The following is a 25,068-nucleotide window of genomic DNA, read 5'->3' on the forward strand; positions in this document are numbered from 1 at the left end:
TCATAAATACATGCATTCAAGAAAACCAGCGAATTGTGACTCTTGGGTGCTCGGACACATTGTGGCGGTGACCATAAGGACCTATCGATGTTGTAGCGAACTTCTGTGTTGGTTGGTCCAAGTTTGTGAGTCAAACTTGTCTTGAGTGAAGGGGATGTCTACGTGTTTGAGCTCACTAATAGGGACAATGTTTAGGTTGAATTGGGATGTATTTTGGAAGTCACTTTACTAGTTGAAAGCAATTTCTGCCACTATTCTGTTGTGATGAAACCGGATAAAAGTGCACTTATATTTGTAACCGTGCTCTGTTCAGGTCTAGTTACGATCTTATCATTTCTAGGCTTAAACACATTTTCTACCTTAGGTATCTCTCTTGAGCTTGTCGCGCTTTTATCATCGCCTTTTTGGAAAGGATCTCTGGTTCAGCACTCGCCCTGGTTACTGAACCTGGTTTTGTATTACAAGAGAATGTCAAAAGTGACGTGCTTTAGTTCTAGAAAGGATGTGGAAATTTATGTAGCATACCATCCCTCATGGTCACTTGATAGTTTTCAAATATGGGAGAGACAGCCTCTATACCCATGTAATTATATTTGATAAAAGTGTTTATATAGATACATTATCCCCAAGTAGTGATGAAATTGAAAACCCAGAGAGTGAATTCCATATACATCTTGCCCTATAGTCCACTGTTTTCCCAAATTGTTTTGGTTAGTCATTGGAATCACATGGATGTTATTTTCCTTTAAGTGTAAATGGCTACATGTGTAAAATTTTGGTTTTGAAATTTCATTTTGTTAATTTATGGATTCTTAAGATTACCAATTTTAAAATAAAAGATTGTATTTTTTTTTAATACTAATCAGGTGTAAAGAAGATCACTATTATTCATAGGCTAAGAGGATGTGGTTGAGAGGATCAGTGTTAGCAACTCCTGAAGTGTTATCATGAGAGTTCAAATATAGTATATACAATTGTAGAGTCTATGAGCTCTGTCCTATGACATTTTGACTTCAGATTGCCGGTTGAGGATCAGTTAAGACTGTTGATTGAAACTCCTGAAGCTAGTAAATACAAGCATTTATTTGCATTTTGTTTGCCTTTTCTCTTTATTGTTCGTTTGTATTTATTCTTTTCCTCATCATATATTGGTTCACAGATATCTACCTCGGCAAGAGTGTTCCTTGCCAATTCATAAAGAGATACATCTAGAAGAACCAGCAAATTGTGACTTAGGTATTTAAACAAATCATGGTTGGCGCAGCTCAAGACATCTGTTATCCAGCAAACATCTCTGGTGGTTTTGCCCACGTTTGTGAGAGAAGCTTGTCTGAATGAAGGGGTTTCCGTGTGTTTGAGCTCATTGATAGCGACAATTTTATGGTCAACTCTTTAATATGACCATAAGTGAAATCTCCGCAAGCAATGCAATGCGACTGTGCCAGCCACGCTCCCTGGTCGAAACTGGTGCAGTAGTTAAATCCCCAGGTTGTAGTGTTAAGACCTCACATTAGTCAAGACTTGATCCAAGCGTAATCATCTGTGTACCGGACGCCGTTGCATATCTTGGACATAAGCGTCACGTCCGGGTTGCTTCTTACAAGACTTGGACCCCCACAGAAGCCCCGTGAACATAAGGGTGAGCGCATGTGATGTGGCCATGGTCATCCTAGAGCCCTTTTTTCCTCCTTTTGGCTCTCTTTGGTTTGCTACAGAGAGACACACAATTGAGTTTGGCTATGATAAGGGTTCGTCTTCATGGCGCACTCCATTTATTCGTTGCTCTTGGGCTAAGTCAGTCCCAATTTTAGTCATTTATGACGTCACGTAGATTTTTTTTTTTTTTTAATAACTTCAACGGCTGTTTCTATGGATTACTCACCCATTAATGTACTTTGTTGTTGCCATCCTCACAAACCATAATCTCATAATTTTCAAAGAAATATTTCCCTCTCTCTCTCTGACTATGCATGAAAATTCAAAATTGAGATCCTCTAAGTTTACGAAATAAATTTACGCTACGATAAGGGAGTGAATAATAATCATTTTGTTCTAGAATTCAATTTTTCGCCATTCCTTGGAAGAATTTCCGAGCAAAAATACGCATTTGATAACGACATAAAGTTTCTGAAATAGAAATTCGTTTAACATAAAATTTCTCCCTCCTAAGCAACTAGCAGGTGGCGGCCCTAAACAAACCATTTCACTTTTATTTTTTATTTTTTTTTTTTCAGAAATAAAAAAGTATAAAATTTTTACTTCTCATTTAGTATTTCTAAGCTAACAATTTGTTTCGGAATTTGAAAAATGAAATTACGTTATCAAATAGATTTTTTTTTCCGAACTCGTTCCTATAACAGAAAAATAACAAAATAGAAAAACAAAATTGTTGTCATGCGAGTACCCTAAATGACCCACTTCACTATTATTTTCTTCTTTCTTCTCCTATTTTGCACACACGTGTTTGCTTCACATATGAGTCTCGAATATATTTCTATATGTAACATTGTAAACTTAGGTCAGGTAATTAATGGAGTTTGTAATGCTTTTATAATCCAAATAACACCATACTTTTGTTGCTGCTAACACTACTACTCAGAGTCTATTAAAAAAGAAAAAAAAGAAGAAGCCCAAACACCTGGATTGAACCACCCGAACCAGCCTGATAATTTTGGGCTCAAATAGTCTCCGGCCCGGCCACTAGGCCTCAAACTATCCATGAGTTTGGGACCTGAATGATTGCCAAAACCAACCCGATTCATAGATCGGAAACTGTACATATGCATGTCCCCCTATGTCAATTCCCTTTCACCTGTTGAGGGCTCAACTTCTCTCATTCGCTCGTTTCTCACGTTGATCGAGATCTGGCTGCCACCAAGCTGCCATCGTCGCCGCGGTCAAGCCCCAGCACTCGCCATATGGCCTCCGTCTAATATGTTTCACTCACTCCCTCAGTCCCTTTTATGCTTGTTCGCATCTTGATCTCCCTTACGCTCCCTCGCTCTCTACTAGTAGAAAACTGGCCTTACTGGCTTGTTTTGATGTCTTATGGTTTTTGATTTTTGTACATGCTATTTGAAATTTTTATTTTAAATTTTTAAATAATAGATAGTCCCTCTTTAAAAAGATGCAATTACCTTTTTATTATTTTTGTTTCACAATTAATTAGTTACGTTTAGATTGTGGAGAGCAGTGGAGAGCAGTAGAGAGTGGCCATAACTGACGATTTTCATTTTTTAATTACAAAATGACGAGAATCGCCCCCGAATTCATTTAAAATTTAATTGGAGTTATTATGATAATTGGGTTTTTGAGTTAATTTAAATTGAGAGACATAAGAGGAACCTCTCCGTTAAAGAATTGACAAATTTGTTGATGTTTTTACAAATCATAGCCAACTAGTGTTAGCACAAGATATGATCCCTCATCGAGCTAATCGAGTTGGGAAAATTGTTACTTTCACCTGGTGCATACTCTATTCATGAATTGTTTGAGCTTGGGTTGATGATTTTTCGAGAATTAATATCTAGTCAAGCTCTAACTCGAGCTACTTGAGCATCTTGCAAATTGAAAGCTTAATATCTAGTCAAGCTCTTAAAATTTTGTAAGCCTAATTCAAAATATTTGATTGTTTTATAATTATACATAGACATCCTCATCCACACACAAGTATATTTAGTGTATCGACTTTTCGTATGAATCAAGCTCTAGCATAAGCATGAAGTTAATACTTGGTCAAGCTCAAATCAAACATTGAGTAAGGAGTTGAGCCGATTTCGAGTTTGGCACTATAGTGGCTTGATTAGACCCCTAGGTGCTAGCCGTTTTGACATCCAATTCGATTAATAGGAGTCAACGTGTTCATTAAAGCGATTAAGAACTCTAACGTGCAAAATTCGAGTGCAAGGTTATTGTTGGGAAATCTCATTATTCAAGATGCACTCATGATTTTCGCAAGTTTCAATCCCACTATAATTTTCAATCCCTATATTAACCGATAGGTCATATGATAAAAGTAAGTGAACATTAATAAATGTAGGAAATCTTCAAAAGTCACTTTTCCGAAGTCCTAGCTGTATTATCCATGGGACGTAGCTTGGCTTCACAAATCCTTGTTGTAACTTCTATCCGATAAAATGGCACTCAAGTTCCATGTACTTGGTAATGTTTATTGAAAACTGGGCTTTTGCTGCAATTTTTGTCACAATTTCCCTTTAATTTTCAATAACCATTTGACAATAGCAAAATTCCTCGACCAATAAGAAATTTTAAATATCAAATATCCTCCTGTTTATTTTTCATAAATTAACTCGGAATGTACATAAAAAGATTCTTGATAATTTTAACTTTTGAAATTATTTGGGAAATCATTAAATCTGCGTTGCGTCATTCCCTCTTTTAACAAAAACTTCCTATTGTTGTAAGGAAAGTTTCACTATTATTTTTGCAACTTAAAATCCTAAGAATTTTTTTTTTTTTTTTTCCCAAGTTTTTAGCCGAAAAATCAAATTTCATTCCCAATTATCAATATATATCATCAACATAAACTAAAAAAAAAAACATGATAAATGAATTTCCTCTCCTTGAAGTAAATAGGAAAAATAAATAAAATATCAACAATTCTTTACATCTGAGAAATTAGAAAGGGCAGAAGAAGAAAGATCCCCTTCGAACTTTCCAGTTTTGCGTTTCAAGCATTTTACGGTCACTCTTTCTTTTTGCCTTTGGTCTCTCTCTCTCTCTCCCCCCCCCAACCCTCGGGCCGAGCTGCACCGCCGTATTGCGGCCTCCGAACTACTGCATCTACACCGCCGGGCCACCTCGACATTTGGCAGCAGCGCCGCCCCTCTCTCCGCCTCCTCCTCCCCCTTCCCCTCCCCCAACCAAAGAAAAACCTAGGTCCCTCGCTTCGGTTCTCCGGGATTGCTCGAAGATGGACGAGGATCAGGAGATAGAGAGGTTCGGGATGGACAACGATTACGACGACGGGCAGCGGATCGACGGGGAGTTCTTCTACCGCCGGCGGAGGGAGAAGCGCCCAGACCAAGGACGACGTGCTTTACGGCGTCTTCGCGTCGGGGGACTCCGATTCGGACTACGACGACTCCTCCAAGAGGAAGCGGGGAAGAACAGGGACCTCCTAGGTAAGGCCGATCTGTCGAAGCCCATGATTTCGTGTCCACCGGCACGGTCATGCCGAACAGAGAGATTGATGAGAACTCGAAGAGGGAGAATGAGGATGACGAGTCCGCTGCCGTGGATGAGGATAGGCCGGGCTTGGGGGTCTTGGGAAGAACCAGCAGGGGATTGTGACATTCATTGAAGCAAGTTGCATCCTAAGAATATGGGTATGGGCTTCAACGACTACAAAGAAACTCCTGCAAAGGCGCCTGTTGCCTCGTTGGAGCCAGAGGAAGAGAAGCCATTACCTGACGTGCCCGGTAAGGAGAAGCTTTGGTCTAAGCAAGCGAAGAAGGCAACGCCGAAAAAACAAAGCGAAATATATTACAGCAGAAGAGCTGTTGGGAAGAAGCAGGAACAGGGCGTTGAAATTGTCCAAAAGGTAATGGACATGCGGGGACCTCAGGTTAGGGTATTAGCAAACTTGGAGAATCTGAACACGAAAGAGAAGGCGAGGGAGAGTGATGTTCCTATGCCCGAGCTCTAGCACGATATAAGGTCGATTGTGGACATGGCTGAGTTGGATATTCAGAAGATCGATGGGGACCTGAAGAATAGGGACCTGAGGAATGAGAAGGAGAAGTTGCAAGCTGAGGCAAAACTCCAGAAGAAAGAACTGAATACATGAAGGAAATAATGAATACGCTAGCCAAGTCTTTTGGTGACATGCTAAGAAGGTTTCCTGATGATTATAAACTTTGTAACTTATCCTACATTGCTTGCTCATTTGCACTCCCTCTGTTTATCAGAGTATTTCAGGGATGGGATCCTCTTTGGAATCCCTCACATGGGTTGGAAGTTGTTTCACGGTGGAAATCTCTATTGCAAGGACAGGAATGTCTTGATATATGGGATTTGGGATCCCCTTATACCCAGTTGGTTTCAGAAGTTGTCTTGCCTGCTGTGAGAATATCAGGCATTAAAACTTGGAAGGCAATGGATCCGGAACCAATGCTTCGATTTCTTGAAGATTTTGTGATCAGTTTCTCGCATGTGGGCGCAAATTCAAGTTTGTCAGTTTCTTTTCAAGTGAAGGGCATTTGGAATTCATTTATTTTTTTCATATTAACTGAATGTTGATATGCATGACAAAAGCAAGTATGCTGGCATCTTTGCGTAGCTGTGGCATGACTCTTCCGCAGTCTCTCTCTCTCGACAAACACAGCAGCCGAGCCTCCGGCAGTGGCTTCGGCGCTCTTGAACTCAAACTTGCTCTCCCTGCTGGATAAAGCTCGCTGATTCTCTCTTTGTATCTCTCTTCCTTGCGAGAGCTCAATACCTCCTCCAAAGTGCAATCAACGGCAATGGAAATTTGGAAGATGGCGAGAGGATGGGAGAAAATGAAAGCAAAACGGAAATCAAACGGACGAAATTTGGAATGAATCGAAGACAATTCTAGAGTTCAATCGGAGATGGAACGTCCCGGTATTTGTTGACTGTTGATTGAGGAAACTCCGTGGTCAAGTTCCGCTGCCACGGCAGCGAGGCGAGCGGCATCTTCAAACCGGTAGCGACGCTTTTTGTGCTTCGATCAGCGCTGGAAGCGACAATCGTCAGAGAGCTCAGTCTCGATGAATCGTTGGTGGGTACTCCGTTCGCGGTTGGATTCTCTCTCTCCAGATTTTCTCCAACCAGATGTTTTTTTGCATCTTTTCTCTCTCTCGCTCCGGATTCTCCTTATTCATCTCCGCCAATTCAGATCTATCTCGCTTCAGATTCCCACAGTGAACGACACCATCAGATTCCACATTTGAGTCGTGGCCACACTAATTCCACTCTGATTCTTGTCGTCGCTTTCCTGTCCTTGCACATGTCTGGACCAGATTTATATGTGGCCGGGCCATCTCAAGCTCATGCTGCCATCGCCGCCAAACCATCATCAAGGGTGTTTCATATCCAATTGAACTTCCGAGTCAAAATTTCGATTCACTCCAAAATATGTTCTGTCGATTCTTGCTTCTTTCTGTTCGCTCCCACTTCATCACCATCTTTCGAATTCCTTTGTTTCACCCATCTACGCCTCGCGCAAAGGGAATGCGGGGTGGTGTTCACTGCTTAAAAGAGCTTTATCTGATTGCCAAGGGTGAGGTTGGATGGATCATCATCATCTGGACAGGATCCGCCGATTCGAAGGATGAGATTCTTTGGGTTCACTCTCGGCACTCCTGCCGGTCCGACGTAGTTTCATCAACCAACCGCAACAGAGGGCAATCTGAGTCATCAAAATCATCCGAAAAGATACGCCAAGCATGAAGATTGGCGGTGGTGAGCACGGAGAGAAAACAAGGAAGAATAAAAAGTCGCGAAGCGAAGCAAGTGGATGGAGATGATTCGGATTTTGCGTGGGGATTGTGGGGAAAACGGGGCAAACAAGGTGAAGCCGGCGGTGGTTCTTTGGATGAGAAGGAAGTAAAGTGTTGAAATTTTATAAATAAATAAAAAGAAAAAGAAATAAAAGACGAAAGGAAAATATAGAGAGCCCATGAGAAATCGGTCAAAAGGAAGACTTGCACGAAAAATGTAATTCGTCATTATATCGACCGCCTTCATTGCAAACTCGATCCCTCCTCCACAGTGCAATCGACGGCAATGGGAATTCGGAAGACAGCGAGAGAATTGGAGAAAAGAGAATTGGAGAAAAACGAAATGAAATAGATATCAATAGACGTAGTAAGTATGTATCGAAATTAATTCTAGAGTCGAATGGGAGATGAAATGACCCGGTGGTGAGTACGAATATTGACCTGACAGATATCATCATTGTCCGAATGTCAGCGACGAACCGGCTTTCCGTGGATATTTCTTATGGGTCGATCTTCCTACCTCCGCTTTTTGTTACAGAATCGTCTCACTCTCGATTTCTCTTTGGGGCAACTCAACGAACACCTTCCCTATGTCCATCTTCATTTTTCAGCAAGTCTTCCTCCATCAGGGTCGTTTCCTATCCGATTGAACTTCCGAGTCCAATTTCGATTCATTCCAGTATACGTTCTGTCGATTCTTGCTTTCCTTCATCTCCGCCTTTCGGATTTCAAATGCCGTTGCTCGCGTCCTTCGTTTCGTCTCTCTATGCCGCACACAATGGGGATGTCTGGCTGGTGGATAGGATCTGCCGATTCGAAGGATGAGATTCTTTGGGTTCACTCTCGGCCCTCCCGCCGCTTCAAGAAGCAGCAAAGACTTGCACAAAAGATGGAATTCTTGAGAGGAAGATTCATCCCATAACTCAGCCATCATTTTCTTTTTCTTTTCCTTGAAGAAGGCATCAAAAACTCCAAACTACGCTATCAAGGACGCCATTGCGTCTCTTCGCTTCAAGCACCTTTATTGGATCTGTCCCTCCATCCCGATGCGCTCCCCGGTTCAGTGAGTTCCGAGTCGCTCCACCATCACCCTCGCTATCTACTCGCCTCGTGATCGATTCCGTCGCTCGCTGTCTTTAGAAACTTCGGTGATCCTCTCTCTCTCTCTCTCTTTTCCTGTCCTTCTTCCGGTTCGAATCATGCATTCGTTTTGTGGATTCTTAGGTGTTTTGACAGAGGTTTGAATCTGGTGTCCTTGAGTGATGTTTAATGCTATTGTCGTTTTGCTCATCAATGGAGTTCATGTCGGATTTTTTTCTTTTTTTCCTTGTTTCCGACCGTGAATCCGAGACCACTTGGAAACGAGCGATGATTGAACTGAAAACGTCCTGAGAAATCGCCGCAGCGAGCGAAAGTTGTGCAGAGTTAAGCTCGGTCGAACAGTGGTTCGGTTTTCCTCTATTTTTTGGCATTATATAGTCACTTCTGGATTCAGTTGTGGTGCGAGGGTGACTCGCTAGCCGTTCCTGATCGGTCCTTCGGTTAACGCTTTTCTCTGTATAGATTTCCGAGCGGCTTGGGACTTGGAGATGGGAGTAGCACCGATGAGTTATGACATGGAAGAGGGGACGCTGGAGATCGGCATGGGTGAGCTTTCGGCCCTCTCCGCTTTCCAAATTTTTTTTTTTTTTTTTGGAGCTACGGACAATAAAAATCTGCTGGGATGCTTAAATCTCGTAATTAAGTTTTGTCTGTATTGTGGGGAGTAGCTTTGTCTCCTTGTTCGTGGCTTATTATGTCTTTCGCCATCTAAATTTCACCGTGCTTGGAATCAGAACTTTAGTCATGGGATATTGTTGTTTTCGAGGCTTTCCATATAGCTTTCTCGTTTCTGAAAAGTTTATGCTGCCCCTGTTATGACAACGGTTAATACATTTATTACTTAGATCTACACAATCTCTATCATTTCATATATATTGGCTGAGAGGTGAGGAATGATTTAGCTCTTGTCCGAGTCAAATGTTTAGCATGCCTTAGTCGCTGGGTCTTAGTTATCAGTTGTTCAGACAATTGCTTTGCTGCTTGCAGAGGATAGGACCGTCTCTGGTGTTGCTGGGCCGTTGGTTACACTCGACAAAGTCAAGGTAAATTTCACTGGTTATAATTTTATGAGGTTCAGTGGACTCCTATGCTAACATGTTGGATTACTTTTATTGTATATCAGGGACCAAAGTATCAAGAGATAGTAAATATCCGCTTGGGTGATGGAACGACTAGACGTGGGCAAGTCCTTGAAGTTGATGGAGAGAAAGTTGCTGTGCAGGTTCAGTCTCAGTTGCCAGCCTCTTCTTTTTTCCTTTAGCTCTCTTGATACTGCATTTTTGTTGTTTGGACTGCAATACTTGGGTCAACTTTGTGTGCAATACTTTTCAGCTGATGACCCAGTGAATTCTCTGTCATTCATTGCAAGCATTAGAAAAAGCAGAACATGAAGAGTATTATCTTAGGTATATGTGATGAAATGTGAGAACATCATATGGGATGATAATTGAAATGTGATTGAATTTCTTGAGAACAATGTTAAGAGTCTAATTAGCATTCCGTTTAGGCAATTATAGATCCTCTCTGCTCTCGAGTGATGGAAGTCTAGTCATGGTGTGGGTTATTTTGGCTCTGCAAAAGGCTAATAATCTTTCCTATATGTCTCTAATTGTTGTCAAACTTCTGTAGGTTCTGTTATTCACTAGTTTCTCTGTCATCTTAGTAAAATTTAAATATAAGTATTCTACTCATGCTTGTGTGATCGGTGGTTGTTCATCTTAGACTTCAAGTACGTAAAGCTTTCTGGTCATCCATGTTTCACTCTCTTGTCGCTAGGTTTATAAAGGTACTTCTGGGATTGAAAACAAATACACCATTGTGCAATTCATTGGCGAGGTAATTATGCATGCTGTTTGTTTTTGTTTTCCTAATAAAACAATGTTTCATCATTCTGTAGAAAGAAAGAGTTAGATTTGTTTTTTTTTTTTTCCATATTTGGGAACTAAATGCTCCTACATGTTGGCAACAAGATTTCACTTGTAGCATGAGAAATAATTTGGCATATGTCTTGGCCTGCCTCATGAAAGGCTGTCAAAAGTGCATTGTTTTCCTACCTTTACAAATCTCTTCAGCTGTGTCAGCATTTACTCTCTTTAATCTTGGATAAATAAGAGAACCTTTAGAAATTTATTGTGGAGTTATCACATTTTTCTTTTAATGCAGGTTCTGAAAACACTTGTGTCCTTGGATACTCTTGGGTTCATATTTAATGGTTCTAGAAAGCCCATTGATAATGGCTCTCCAATTCTGCCAGAGGCTTACCTGGATATTTCTGGTGAGTTGTGTCATTGTGATAGTAATTTTGATTGGCCATGGAGCCATTTATACTCCATGGCACCTATGGCAATCCCAAGAACTTTCTTGTGGTGTCTTATATAATAGATAAACTCCCTCTTTTTTAGGAAGTTCTATAAATCCCAGTGAAAGAACCTACCTGGAAGAGATGATACAAACAGGAATTTCCTCCATTGATGTAACGAATTCCATAGCTTGTGGACAAAAGATCCCACCTTTCTTTGCTGCTGGTCTTCCTCATAACAAAATAGCTACTCAGATTTCCGCCAGGCTAGTCTTGTGAAGCGATTGGAGAAGGCTGATGGTATTACCAAGATATATGTTGCATCTTTGTTGTATACCAATGTTATAATACCCTGCTCTATGAGTTTTATTGCCTCGATAATTTAAGGAACTACCATTAGTTTTACAGAATTTTCCTACGGTTTTGGAGTTCAGGTTCAGAATTCACCTACAATGTATTTTATCCTTTGACTAACTAGCTCCACTATTATATGCTAGACTTCTCAATTGCTAAATGCATTCTTTGTGAAGATTTTTGATCTTATTTTATTTGTTGTTTTTTTGAGAATTCGATGCTATGAGTCTTCATCTTTCTATTCCAAACACTCTCTTTCAATATCATTTATGAAAATGTGCTGCAAATTTATGTAGGATGACGAAGAGGACAATTTTGCCAACAATGTTGCCATAGTATTTGCTGCTATGGGAGTGTACATGGAAACTGCACAATATCTCAAACGTGACTTGGAAGAAAATGGGTCAATGGAGAGAGTGGCCCTTTTTCCTTAATCTGGTAATATCTAATGAGCTAATAGTTAATTGTCTCGCAGATTGTTTCTTTCTGGCAATTTTTGCAAGTTCGTAGATTCAATTCGTGACATATATCCTTGCTGATTAAAGGGTTGTACGGATGCCTGTATTTCATTTTACGAAGTTTGCTATTTTCTTTAGGCCAATGATCCAACTGTTGAATGCATCATCACTCCACGAGTGGCGGTCACAATTGCTGAGTATCTGGCTTAAGAATGTGACACATCTATAGTGATTTTTTTTTTTTTTTTTTTTTTTTGTGATGTCAGAATTTCAAAATTATATCCACTATGGATGAGGATAGGCGGGGCTTGGGGGCCTTGGGAAGAACCAGCAAGGGATTATGACACCCATCGAAGCAAAGTTGTGTCCTAAGAATATGGGTATGGGTTTCAACGACTACCAAAGAAACCCCTGCAAAGGCGCCTGCTGCCTCATTGGAGCCAGAGGAAAAGAAGCCATCACCTGATGTGCCTGGTAAGGAGAAGCTTTTGTCTAAGCAAGCGAACAAGACAATGCTGAAAAACAAAGCGAAACACATTACAGCAAAAGAGCTGTTGGCGAAGTTGACACCTAAATTTTACAATTTTATTATGTGCAAAATTAGGAATTAGTCACTAAATCAAAAAAAAGAAAAAAAAAAAAACAAAAGCAAAAACAACAAAAAGAAAAGAAAAAAAAAGAAAAGAAAACGTGGAAGGGGCCGAGCCCGTTTCCTTCTTGGCCCGGCCCCGTTGGCCTCTATCCTTCTCCGCTTGTTTCGCACATGAAACCCGCAAAAAGAGAAAAGCAGACGGGGGCAGAAAAAGAAGAAAAGACGAGAGAGGAGGAGAGAGAACGGGGAGAAAGGGGAGGAGAGAGCCGGGGAGAAGAGGGAAGACCGGACGGAGAGAGGGGGGAGGATCAAAAAGAAAACGGAGAAACAGAGCCAAAAACAGGAGGCTGGAGAGGGGAGCCCCTCCGTCGCCGGGGCCGAGCCTCTACGCTCGCCGCCTCCGTCCCGGCCGGACCACCTCCGCCACTACCCGCTCTACCGCGTCGAAACGTCGACCCCGAGCTCGCTGCTCGTGACCTCGCCCGTCTCACCGCTGCTGCATCCCGACGCCAGTAGCTCGAACTGGTCACCGAGCCCCCTCGCAACACTAGCAACTCGCGAAGCCGACGCTGTTGCTGCGCGAACAAGCCAATTCTGGGGGAGGAGGGCGGCGGCGGCGGCTGCCGTCTGCCGTCCAAGCGGCTGCCCTCCGTCCGCGTCGCCGCTCCGCCATTGCTCATTTCTCTCGTGACAGCAACGCTGTCCAGCGCTTGCGCTAGCGCCCCCGACACTAGCGAGATTTGAACCGGTCGCCGCGCCGCCGCCGCCGCAACCGTGCGAAGCTCCGCCCGCGCCATCGCTGTTTCCGCGCCCTCCGCCGGTCTCGGCCGCTCTGCAGCTAGCACCAGTCCGCCCCGTCGCGGCCGGAGATCCGCCAAAGGCCCGGATCGATCACGCTCGATCGAGATGCAGGAGTCTTTCCCCTCCGCCGCATCATCTGCCGCCGCGCCACCACCGCTGCGCCCCGACTCGCCCTGCGGCCCGAGCTTCCGCGACCCTGCGCAAGAGCCTCCTCCTGCCGCCCTGCGCCGCCCCTACGACGCCGTCCGAGCCGCGACGCCGCCGTTACCCACTTCCGCAGCCGCTCGTCGCCACCGCAGTACCAGTCCAACCCCGTCGCATCACCGGCCCGTTGCCGCTGCCACCCGCCGCGTCGTCGGAGCCACTCGTTGTGTCGCCGCCGCCGTCGAGCCCGTCATTGCCGTCGTCGCCGCCGGCAAGAAACCCTAGAGAGGAGGCAGAAACGGGTAGGGTTTTTGTTCTTATTCGGGCCGGGTTTGGTTGTTTTACTTGTGGGCTTAGGGATTTATGGACTTGTGGGCTTATTGTGGACTTCTTTTTTAAAAATTAAAGAGATTGGACCAGATTGGGCCCGCTGGTTGGGCCCAATCCGAATCAAAGAAAGGCCCGAAGGCTGGTCGGACCTTGTCCTTCGGACGGGCCGGTTCGGCCAGCCCCCTCCATTTGGACCGAACCGGGTCCGGTCTCTGACCGGACCCGATCCGAGCTAACCGGGTCGGGTCAAACCGGACCCGACCTGGTCCGCCCTTTTTAAAAATTTAAAATTTAAAATTAAAAAATTAAAAAAATTTAAAAAATTTAAAAAAAAATTTAAAAAAATTTAAAATTTTTTTTTAAAAAAATTAAATTAAAAAATTTCGAAAATCCAAAAAATGTAGGTTTTGTTTAGGAATGGCCATGTATTGCATTTATAGTGTATTTAGGCCTTAAATTGCTTGTATATTGATTATATTGCATGTTTAATTCACTTGTTTAAGTATGTTTGCAATTGCTTAGTGGTATGTGTTAATTTTACTGCAATTAAGATCTTGGTAGTTATGATTTATTTTAATGATTGCGCACCTGCATGATCACCTCACATGTTAGTGGATAAATATGAAATCAATCCAAATTGCACAAAAAAATCATTTTGTTAAAATGAACAAGATTAGGTACCGAAAGGGCACTAATTGGTTAATTAGTGTAATCAAGTCCCCGAACCTAAATTCTCTGGTTGCGTAGGAAGTGAGGCACGCTCCCATGCCTCACTTGGTTTCTAGCCGACCCCAATAGGCTAGTGGCGACTCCTTTTGTGCAAAATTCATGAAAAATATCCCAACGTCACGCGGGGTATGGGCTTGGGAGAGCTCGCGCCTAATCATGGGCCTTAGGCCCGTCCTTTAGGCAATACCCCTAAACCTGTTCCCTCCCCCCGAGGGTAGGTCGCGACAAGCAGGAACAGGGTGTTGAAGTTGTGCAAAACGTACACGACATGCGTGGACCTCAGGTTAGGGTATTAGCAAGCCTGGAGAATCTGAACGTGGAAGAGAAGGTGAGGGAGAGTGATGTTCCTATGCGCGAGCTCCAGCACAATATAAGGTCGATTGTGGACCTAGTTGAGTTGGATATTCAGAAGATCGATAGGGACTTGAGGAATGAGAAGGAGAAAGCTCTGAGCTTGCAAGAGGAAAACAGAAGCTGCAAGCTGAGGCAGAACTCCATAAGAAACAACTGAATAATCTAGCAACTAAATTGTGCACATGGAACAGCGGAAGCACAATCACGGTAGTCTAATTCCGTTAGTTTGTACCCCACCTGATGATGCCAAATTGCGCTGAGTTAGCAGCATGTGATTGGGGAGGGGTGACCCATAGCGTCGGAGGTGTGCAAGAACATAGCTACATCCGAGGGATCATTGACAACTGTGGACATCGAGTCGAGGCTCGGCTCGACTCTACGTCGGTCGAAGAGAGAGTGATTTTGGTATCGGCAGAGTGAAGATTGGCGGTTAGGTGGGGGATGTTGAGCTTGGAAGCAGCGGATTGAGCCCGTCGGTTTCCTTCTTGCAGTGTCAATAGGAGCTTCGGTTCTGAGTCGGAAAGGTAGAACTCGAGCACCTTAGCTGTGTATAAGGGATTGAGCGGAGCTGCAGTGGCTCGGCAATGGATTACCGCTGGAAACAGGATCACAAACTGCAAAACGAACACATTTTCCAATAAGAAAACTATCACACCAGTCCCTGCAGATTGGAGATACACACACATATGCAGGATATGCAGACAACTAGTTTGTCAACGTTTAATTTCATTAAAACCATCCATCTCCTTTTGATAAGCGTTGACTTTGTTTTACGATGAATCGGTGCTTGTACGTCCCAGAAAACAACCCTTGGACCCGACAGAAAATTCTCTTCATGCTTTTCCCATTTCAATTTGTTCCTGTTCAATTTGCACCATGCGCTCGCAGAAATTTTATGCCTCAGATGCAATTTTTTTCAGTAGAAATCGATGCCATTTCCGTCTCTCTGTTCTCGAAATACTGTAAAACTCCAAGAAACATCTACCTCTTTCTTTCCCAAGCTATTTCCCAGTCGATGTTTCGCAAGTCATCGATCTCATCATTAAAAATTTATCGTCACCGCAATCTTCCAGATATTGTGTTCTCGAATTTAAACAGCATCATCCGTACTCGCAAACAGACCGAGATGACACAAACATACCTCGATGTTGTTGAGGAAAGTGAGCGCGACGGTGTCGGTGTGAGGCAGTGATGAGCGTGGTGGCGTGGTTGACAATCTCCTGCAGCCACATGTGCGTCAGGTCGAGCTCCTCGCAGGCGGAGACGGCTCTCTTGTTGGGGAAATCCGACGTTGCCGTCTTCAATAGGTCCGTGAGCGTAAGTTCTCCCATCGCTAACCACAGGGAACGAATTGATGGGAATCGGCTTCAGCCGAAATCGATCCCCTATCGAACTGAAGAGGGGCACGACAATCGCTTGGCAAGATGAGAATGAAGGATCGACAAGAATAGGAATTCGCACGAAGGAGAATGGGGGAAACTGGAGCATTCGATGACGGAGGAGGAGGAGGAGGAGGGAGGAGGGTTGCGTATGCATATGGGATGGAGATGAGACCAGAGGGAGGGAGGGAAGTTGGCACCATTGAGGTGGCTCGTTTAAGGTGGCGACTGAGACTTAACGGATCAAAAGCTGGAACTAGTCTCACTAATGTCTTCGCGAGAAAATATTCAGTAAACTAATGATAGCCACGTCATCAATACATTTGTCGATTCAATGGACGACAAGTGGCACTATGGGGCCCGCTCTATCAGCAAGTCTGCAAGTCCATTCTGGACGACAAAACAAATGTCGTCCAAATTTGAGATAAGAAATGAAAACCACAGCATCAGAAAAGGTCATCGCCAAAGGATTAAAATCCAGTCCAAGTTTGGGGCAATGGCGATTCTGACACTCTATTCTTTGCATGCGCACACGCAGATCTCGCGCTCCTTTACAACAGATTACACATTCAAAACTCGATTCTGTTCATACAGAACACTTTTAACTCAAACCAGAGAGATCAGCATGCCATGAGACAGCAATTTTCAGGTCATTATTCGAGCATACGAGACGAGAATCATAACACCATTTGACAAATGAGCATCCTATTCCGACAAAGTCGGCCATAATAAGGCTTCGATAAGTTGAGAACAAATCGAAGTTATGTAATATGATTTTGCAGTTCGAGGATTGAATCGAATTTACATACTGATCTAGTTCGAGCATTTCACCGAACACCTGATACGCATTTTGATCAAGGAGTTCATACGCAAATACAAACCGACGATTTACTTTCAGATCCTCACAACAACAGTACGAGTCCGAGTTTTTAATTGAGCTTCAATCTCAACTGATTTACTCACAAACATTATTACCTAAAGCTCACGGGCTCTGTTTCGTTCATAAGCGGCAGAAATAGAGTGTGTGGAATTTACCTTGATGACATTTAAGTTTTTGACCTCGGACTGTGATAATATCACTAGCAAAGCTCCTGGTGGTGTCGACGTCGATGATCGGGGCCGGCGAAAGCGGAACAACCAAGGTTCGTGAACTTGCGAGCGTCCTGACCAGAAAACAGAGCAGAACAAGAGTTGGCCTTGCTACAGTGAAAACGGCGATCGGAGTAACTACGGTGGTAGCTAACACTGTCTGGAGGATGACGGAGAAGGAGAACCGATGAAGAAGCCTCTAGAATTCCTGAGAAAGAGAATTGCTTCGTCAGCTTCAGCGTATGCGTTCTGTTGTGTTATCGCTGAACTTGTGGCGGCCGTCCATGGTGGTCGACGGTGGCTGTTTTGGTGATTGGAGACGGCAACGGTAGATTTCTGGTGTCGATTAGCGAGAGAAATTGTCTAGGCCAAGGCTTTAATCTGATGGGCTTGGTGTGATCTGGGCTACGCTTGTGCCTCAGGCCCAACAGATCGACTAGGCCCTTTCAATTCTGAGTTGGAGCTCCTTTTTTATTTCTTTTTTTATTTATATTTACAAAAAGCATATTCAACTTGCCGGCAAAGGAATAACTGCACATTCTGATATTTGGATGCATGATAGTTTCTTCCTTCACCGCCGAACCATATATTTTCGTTCATAGGCTCATTGACATTTAGTTGAATATCCTTGTGTGCCTTGACTTTCTTCATTCTCGTGACCGGCACGTGATCTTTTTCTACTCTTACCCCCATGAATTGAGATGAACACTGAAAGCATCGCTTTATGCCGCATATTAGTTCAAACCAATATGCCGCATGTCATTGTCTTTGTTCTCTTTTTAGAGCTAGTTGCAATCTTATCATTTTTAGATTTTTAGTAAATCTAATAAGTTGCTGTGATCGCTCTTGTAACTCTGCCATTGAAGAACGCAATTCTACTCTTGAAAATTCGAGATTGTGAATCCGTCCTCCAAACATATGTCAAGCCGAGCCCATGATTGATAGCCATGAAACTCAGGTGCAAGCTCATTCTTGATGATGATCTTGAATAATTGCACCTATTGCATCAAGACCGTCAACTGCAATTTATGTTAAAACATATCCATAAACTTGAGGTTACTTGTCTTATCTCGTCTAATTGGGTGATTGCGACAATTATCACTTTTAGAATACAAACCAATGATTCAGATCATCATGACAATAACAGTACAGGTCCAAGTTGTTAATCGAGTTTCAACGGCAATTGATTTAGTAACAAACATTAGTAGTTGAAGCTCACCGGCTCTGTTTCATTCATAAGCGGCAGAAACAGTGTGTGGAATTTACCTTGATTAAAGTGAATTTTTGACCTCGGTCAGTGATCAAATAAGAGAAAAAGTTCACGAAGGCAATGACGTCGATGATCGAGGTCAGTGAAGGGGGAACGACCAAGGGTCCTTGCACTTTCGGGCGTCCTAACCGGAAAATAGAGCAGAACGAAAGGAGGCCTTGCTGCAACGAACTTGGCAATGGCAGAGCTACAGTGGTGGCTAACGGTGTCTGGAGGACGATGGAGAAGGGAAAATCGATGAAGAAACGGTCTAGAATGCCTATATGTGATGCGCGCAGAGATGAAACTGATTCTGTAGAGAGAGAGAGAGAGAGGGGGGGGGGATTCCGTCGATATCTAGAGATGAATTCATCACAAGCCTCCATTCCCTTCTTCCTTTACGAGCTCGTGTAAAGATATTGGTTGTAATTTACGTTTGGCTAAATGGATCATATGACACCATTATCAAGATTAGCATTTTCATCACATCACGCCTCATTTCATCTTGAGTCGAGGTTCTTTTTTTGGATATTCATTTTATCTAGACTAGCCTCTTTGTAAAGTTCGGTACATCGGTACCGCATTTATTCAATCAATCTCTTGGTTGTGGTAAAGATTAATTTGCCCATTTTGCTCATCTCTCTCCCATCAGAGATTGATACATGATCTTAAACCCCCTGAAACTCTCTCACAAAGTTAATTTCGCCGATGTGCTCGCAATTTGGAAAAGACATCGAAAAAATGAAGACAAAAAATTAGAGGTCCCCCACTTCATATCTGCCTTACAAATGTTCCCTAGAAGGATACAAAAGGAGATAGATTACTCCATTATTGAACATAATTGCAATTTATGCAATTATGTCCTTTGATTTGTTGGATTCGTATAATTCAACTATGTCCTTTAATTTGCAATTCATAATCTTTTTCTTGTTTGCATCTCTTCCTTATGTAGCATATTCACAAATGATTCAATTATTGACTTGAACATCTCCTTATATTCCAACAAATCAATTATCATATTCACATGATTCTGGGTTCTCATCATATTGAAAAACAACAATGCAACAAAAGAAAGTGAATACTTTACATCTCGTCTATTTTCTTTTTGTCCTTTCGTTGGCCTCTGAATGCGTATTGTACTACGTATTACATAATTTCACTGCGGTTGTGTCCTACGTACATATATATGCGCCTTTCATTAAAAAAAGTGCGCTGGTCGGGTTTCGCTGGTCGGCTTCCCTTCATTGAGGCTTCTAATTTTCAATTGACAGCAAAGCGAAAATGGCAACGGCAAGGACCTAACAATTGTGTATGGGCTTGTGCTTGATGTGGTCTGGCGCGAATGGGTTGACCGGCCAAGGTTTACTCCCATGGGCTTCGAATGGTCAGGCCGCACTTGTGGATTAGGCCCAACAGACCGGACACAGCTCTTTCGATTATGACTCAATTGGAGCTTTTTTCATTACTTTCTTCTTCTTTTTTCCCTCTTTTTAGTTCTCTTTTTTATTTGGGTTTTTATTTATTTTTAAACATTTTTATATCATCTCTTTCCTTTTCTTTTTTTTTTACCATAACGCGTTTTTGACTTGCCGGCAAAAATTCAAGTGTCAATAGGGACAACATTCCATCATCTCACCAATGAATTACTTTACCCCGAACTCTACTACAATCCTTTATTTATGCAATACTGCGACGTCATTCAGTGAAATAATAGTCCTTGTACCTAACTCTACAATCCTTGAGTTGAATTTGAGCGCCAATAACGTCCCTGAACTTGTGCTTAAGTTGATTTTCTAGCAATGCATAGCCTGGGTGTTGAAGTATACCTTTGCATGCTCTATCGGTGCAAAACGCTGTAGTGGATTCAATATATACATGGTATAGCAAGTGTATTCATGACTCGTCGTCTTAGCACTCAAGATTTAGGATGATGTTCACTATAGTTGCATATGGACCCAACGGGAAATACTTTTGCCCACTATAGATTATCTTCGACATGGTCGTGTAGTGTTTACCGCACAACTTGTTGTGGTGCGTAAGAGGAAAGGGCTAGTGATACATACAATTCCTTGGTATGCCATCATGATATTCTTATAGGTGCTCCAACTGCTACTTTTTTACAAGAAACAAGATACAGGATGCGGTGGCTCCTCAAAGAAGGTGTCACAGCATGTTCTCATTTTGACATCTATCAAGCTAAAGTAGAACATGAATGGAGATTCGCTAGCATTCTTTTTCTTTCTATATCATTTTAAAATCCTTCATTTTTTATATTGTTTTCTGTGATTATGTTTGTCTCCTTGTTTCTGATCAATGTCTCTTTAAATGTTACTTGAACTGCCGTGGACGAACTCTTTTTGTTTTCTCTTCCTATTTGGCTGGATCAAAATGCTGTCTTCTACCGTGTTGATACAGCCGCAGTCTTCAATTTTTAGTGTCACTTCACTTCTTGCATTGTATCAAATTAAGCGCTTTGTTGGTGGGTATCTACTATTCATACCTATCATTTTAGTAAATGTTAATTTTGTTGCAACATGCGGACTGTATGTGCTAGTACTTCAATCTCTCTTTATTTGGTTCTCGTATGTGTGGATGGCTGCTGGTTTTGGTGCCTTTATCTTTGCATAGACAGAAGTTATACGCATTTACTTCGATTAGATCCCACCCGAAGTATCCTTCTCCCTCTACACTCCCACCCCCTTCTTTGCTTTTCTTCCTATTTATATCAGTTTCTCTATTGAGAGTATTTGAAACTAACAGAGAACAGACCTTAGAGCACGAAGAAGTGATAGCCGTTGGGGTGGTCACTCTTGCTGGTGATATTTGCCTAATCCACTTCATACCTACATTGTTAGTACACTCAGTACTTCCTCTTGGAGCAGTAAAAAAACTGCATATAAAAGAGACATACTTAAAATATATAACAAAGCAGAAGGAAGAGAACTATAAAAGGCATATCTAGGAAATGTTGCAATATTCAATGAGGTAAAACCAACATAGCTAAGAAGCTCACCTAGACTACAAGCCTAGAACATCTGACAAGCCACGAATGATCTGTAACCAAGCCTCCATAATATGAAGCTTTCAGCAGGAAAGCAATATATAGAAATGAGAGACTTTGCTCCAAGCATTGGAAGCACGTAAAAGACTGCTTTTTCAAACATGCATTGGATGGCCAGCAAAGCTAAATGATCAGCTTTTCTTAGTAGAACATGCTTCTACAATTCGATTCTGATCAAAAGTGATCAAAACACATTTATAACTTCCACAATGCAATGTTAGGAGGATAAAGAACTCGTGCATGTACAGGAGTTAGATCTCCAATGCACACACTTAAAAGTTTAGCAGATTGGTGAACCTCCCTATTTGTCATAATTCTAATATAACTACATCGGTAGCCGAGCACGAGATCAACATATTAGTAACTAGCATTATATGATACAACCTCTTGGTTGAAGTGATTCATGGAGAACCAAAACATACCCTCCAAGTTCTCGATTTGTTCCTGTTTGTAATGCCTAGCATGGCAATCATGAACTCGTGACTACATTCCCACCAAATGCCAAAACTAAGGACACCGTTAAGAAGAGGCCAATCCAAGAAAAGTGGAACTACCATACTATTCCATTTGAACTAGAAAAGACAAGGTACTAAATTTTGAAGGATATATAACAAACTCGGACAATCTATTTCAATCCTACACTTGAAAAGCCGCAAACAGAGATGTTCAATCAAAATCTACTAATACAATAGATGCTCCATTAACTAGTTAAATAATGAATGAAACTACATGAACATTACTAATCAAATTATTAACTTCCACAAAGATTGGACCAAAAATGGGGCACAGGGATGAAGAGAAGTGTGAACTTGGTCATTATTTTTCTCTATAGTGAAACCAGCACTTTTGGATATATATTAAGGCTAGTAAGTGTGGGAGCCAACTCAATGATCGCCAAGTCGAACTAGAAAGGGCTTAACTATAAATTTGAAAGGCAAAAGCATCACATGATTGGCCCTAAAGTTAGCTCAAAAGTGATTGCATCACTTAAATTTCTAAATATACAAAATTTACATATCAAGAAATGATGAGAAAATATGTAGCTAGAAGGACAGATCAATACAATGAGACACAAGCTGGTTAAAAGCTAGAAAGTGAAAATCCTAAGAGATTTCATTTCGACTATGGATATGATACGTTCCTTGGTGGGTAGCATAATAGTTCAAGAGTTACAGATTCTGCATCAAATTGAATAATATAATCCAGCCCTATACATAAGATTAAGAATCACTATGGCTCGCGTGTGAAGCCACTGGAATGAGCTACAAAACGATTCTTATTCAACTGATGTGATTTGATACTTCGGTTTCGCAGCAACCCTAATGTCAAATCATGTGGCAACGTCATCACCACTTAAAAGAAGAGAAGGAAAAAAAATGATAAATGCATTGAATTTAGCATCGATCAAAAGTGAATCGACAAATGTCAAATTCCAAGACGTCAATCTTGCATCAGAAGTAGCTTAAGAAAACTTACAGTACTTCATTCTCTCTTTCCATGGTTCTTGTATGCGTGGGTGGCTGCTACTATTGGTGCGTTTTTTCTTTGCATGAACAAAAGTGATGCACCCTCCTTTATTTCGTTAGCTCCCACCCAATGTATCATTCTCCTTGTGGAATCCCACCCCGTTCTTTGCTTTTCTTCCTATTTATATCAGTTTCTAATTTAAGAGTGTTTGAAACTGAGCAAGAATAGACTTATGAGCATGAAGAAAATCATAGCCCTTGGGGTGGTCACTCTTGCTGGTGATATTTGTATAATCCTCGTCATACCTACATTGTTAGTATTCTCAGTACTTCCTCAAGAAGCAATCCAAAAACTACACATGAAAGAGACATCCTTAAAATATAGAAGAAACCACAATGGCACTTCAAGGCCAAAAGAGTATCATTACGCCTGCAAAGCGAAGGAAGAGAACTACGGAAGACATATCTAGGAAATGCAGCATTATTGAATGAGGTAAAATCAACATAGCTAAGCAACTCACCTAGACTGCAAACCGAGAAAATTTGAAAAGCCATGAAGGAAACATAATCAAGCCTCTGTAATATGTAGTGTTTAGCAGGAAAGCTATATCAAGAAATGAGAGACTTTGCTAAGAGGATTGGAAGCACATAGAAAACTGCTTTCTCGAACATGCCTCAGATGGACAACAAAGCTGAATGATTAGCTTAGCTGAGTAGAACATGCCTCGCCTGTGATTTGGTTCCTATCAAGTTGGTCAAAAGACATTAATAACTTCCACAATGCCATGTTAGGAAGGTAAAGAACCCATATAGGCACATGAGCTATATGCCTAATGCACACACTTAAAATGTTTGGTGGATCGTTGAACCTCCCTATTTGTCATGATTCTGATTTGACTACATCAGCAATCAAACCCCACAACAGCATATACATAAACAATGTTATATGATACAACCTCTTGGTTGAAGAGACTCATGGAGAACCAAAACATACCCCACAAGTTCTTGGTTTGTTCCTATTTGTAATGCCTAGCATGGCAATCATGAAAATGGTAACTACATTCCCACCAAATACAACAACTATGGATACTGTTGAGGGGAAGCCAATACAGGAAAAGTGAAACTACCATACTATTCCATTAGAACCAGAAAAGACAAGGTATCAAATTTAAAGGATATACATTACTAAAGCACACAAACAATCTATTTCCATCCTACACTTGAAAAGCCACGAACAGAGAAGTTCAATCAAAATTCGCTAAAACAACAGATGCTCCGTTAACTAGTTAACAAATGAATGAAACTACATACTTAATCATCAGATTACTTACTACCACAAAGAATGGGCCAAAAATGGGGCATAAGGAGAAGAGAGAAATGTGTAGCGAAAGCTCGTTTAAGTGGAGTCCTTTGATTGTTATTTTTCTCTACAGTTGTTGTGGAACTTAGCACTTGAGGATATATATATTAAAACCAGTCAGTGTGGAAGACAACTCAATGGTCACCAAGTTGAACTGGAAAGAGCTTAACCAGGAATTTGAAAGGCTAAAGCTAGCTCCAAAAGTAATTGCATCACTTAACATTTCTAAATATACACAATTTACATATCGAGAAATGATGATGAAAATGTGTAGCTAGAAGCCTAGATCAAGACAATGAAACACAAGCTGGTTAAAGCTAAAAAGTGAAAATCCTACTAGATTTCATTTCGCTAGAATCCTAGATCAAGACAATGAAACACAAGCTGGTTAAAGCTAAAAAGTGAAAATCCTATGATATTTCATTTCCACAATGGATACATTCCTTGGTGGGTGGCAGAATAATTCAAGAGTTACAGATTCTGCATCAAATTGGATAAAAAAATACAAGCCTAGACATAAGATCAGGAACCGCTATGGTTTGTGTGTGAAGCCACTTAAATGAGCTACAAAATAATTCTCGCACAACTGATCTGATTTGATACTCCGGTTTTGTAGCAACCCTAATGGCGAATCCTGCAGCAACATTATCACCATGTAAAAGTAGTAGGAAAAAAATGATAAATGCATTGAATCTAGCCTCGGTCGAAAGTAAATCAACAAATGTCAAATTTCGAGACCTCAATTTCACATCAGAAGCAGCTTAAAAATCCACAAAGATACTTCCTTGAATCTCCATGATCTGTATTTCCAGAGAGCC

General features: G+C 41.7%; 2 pseudogenes; both read left to right on the forward strand.

Annotated features, from left to right (window-relative positions):
• The first annotated feature begins 4,895 nt into the window (after positions 1–4,895).
• On the forward strand, positions 4,896–6,763 carry LOC120295864 (annotated as a pseudogene).
• Positions 6,764–8,544: 1,781 nt separating this feature from the next.
• On the forward strand, positions 8,545–11,945 carry LOC120295290 (annotated as a pseudogene).
• Positions 11,946–25,068: the final 13,123 nt, after the last annotated feature.

Source organism: Eucalyptus grandis, chromosome 7 (genome assembly GCF_016545825.1).
Source record: "Eucalyptus grandis isolate ANBG69807.140 chromosome 7, ASM1654582v1, whole genome shotgun sequence".
Classification (NCBI taxonomy): Eukaryota; Viridiplantae; Streptophyta; class Magnoliopsida; order Myrtales; family Myrtaceae; genus Eucalyptus; species Eucalyptus grandis.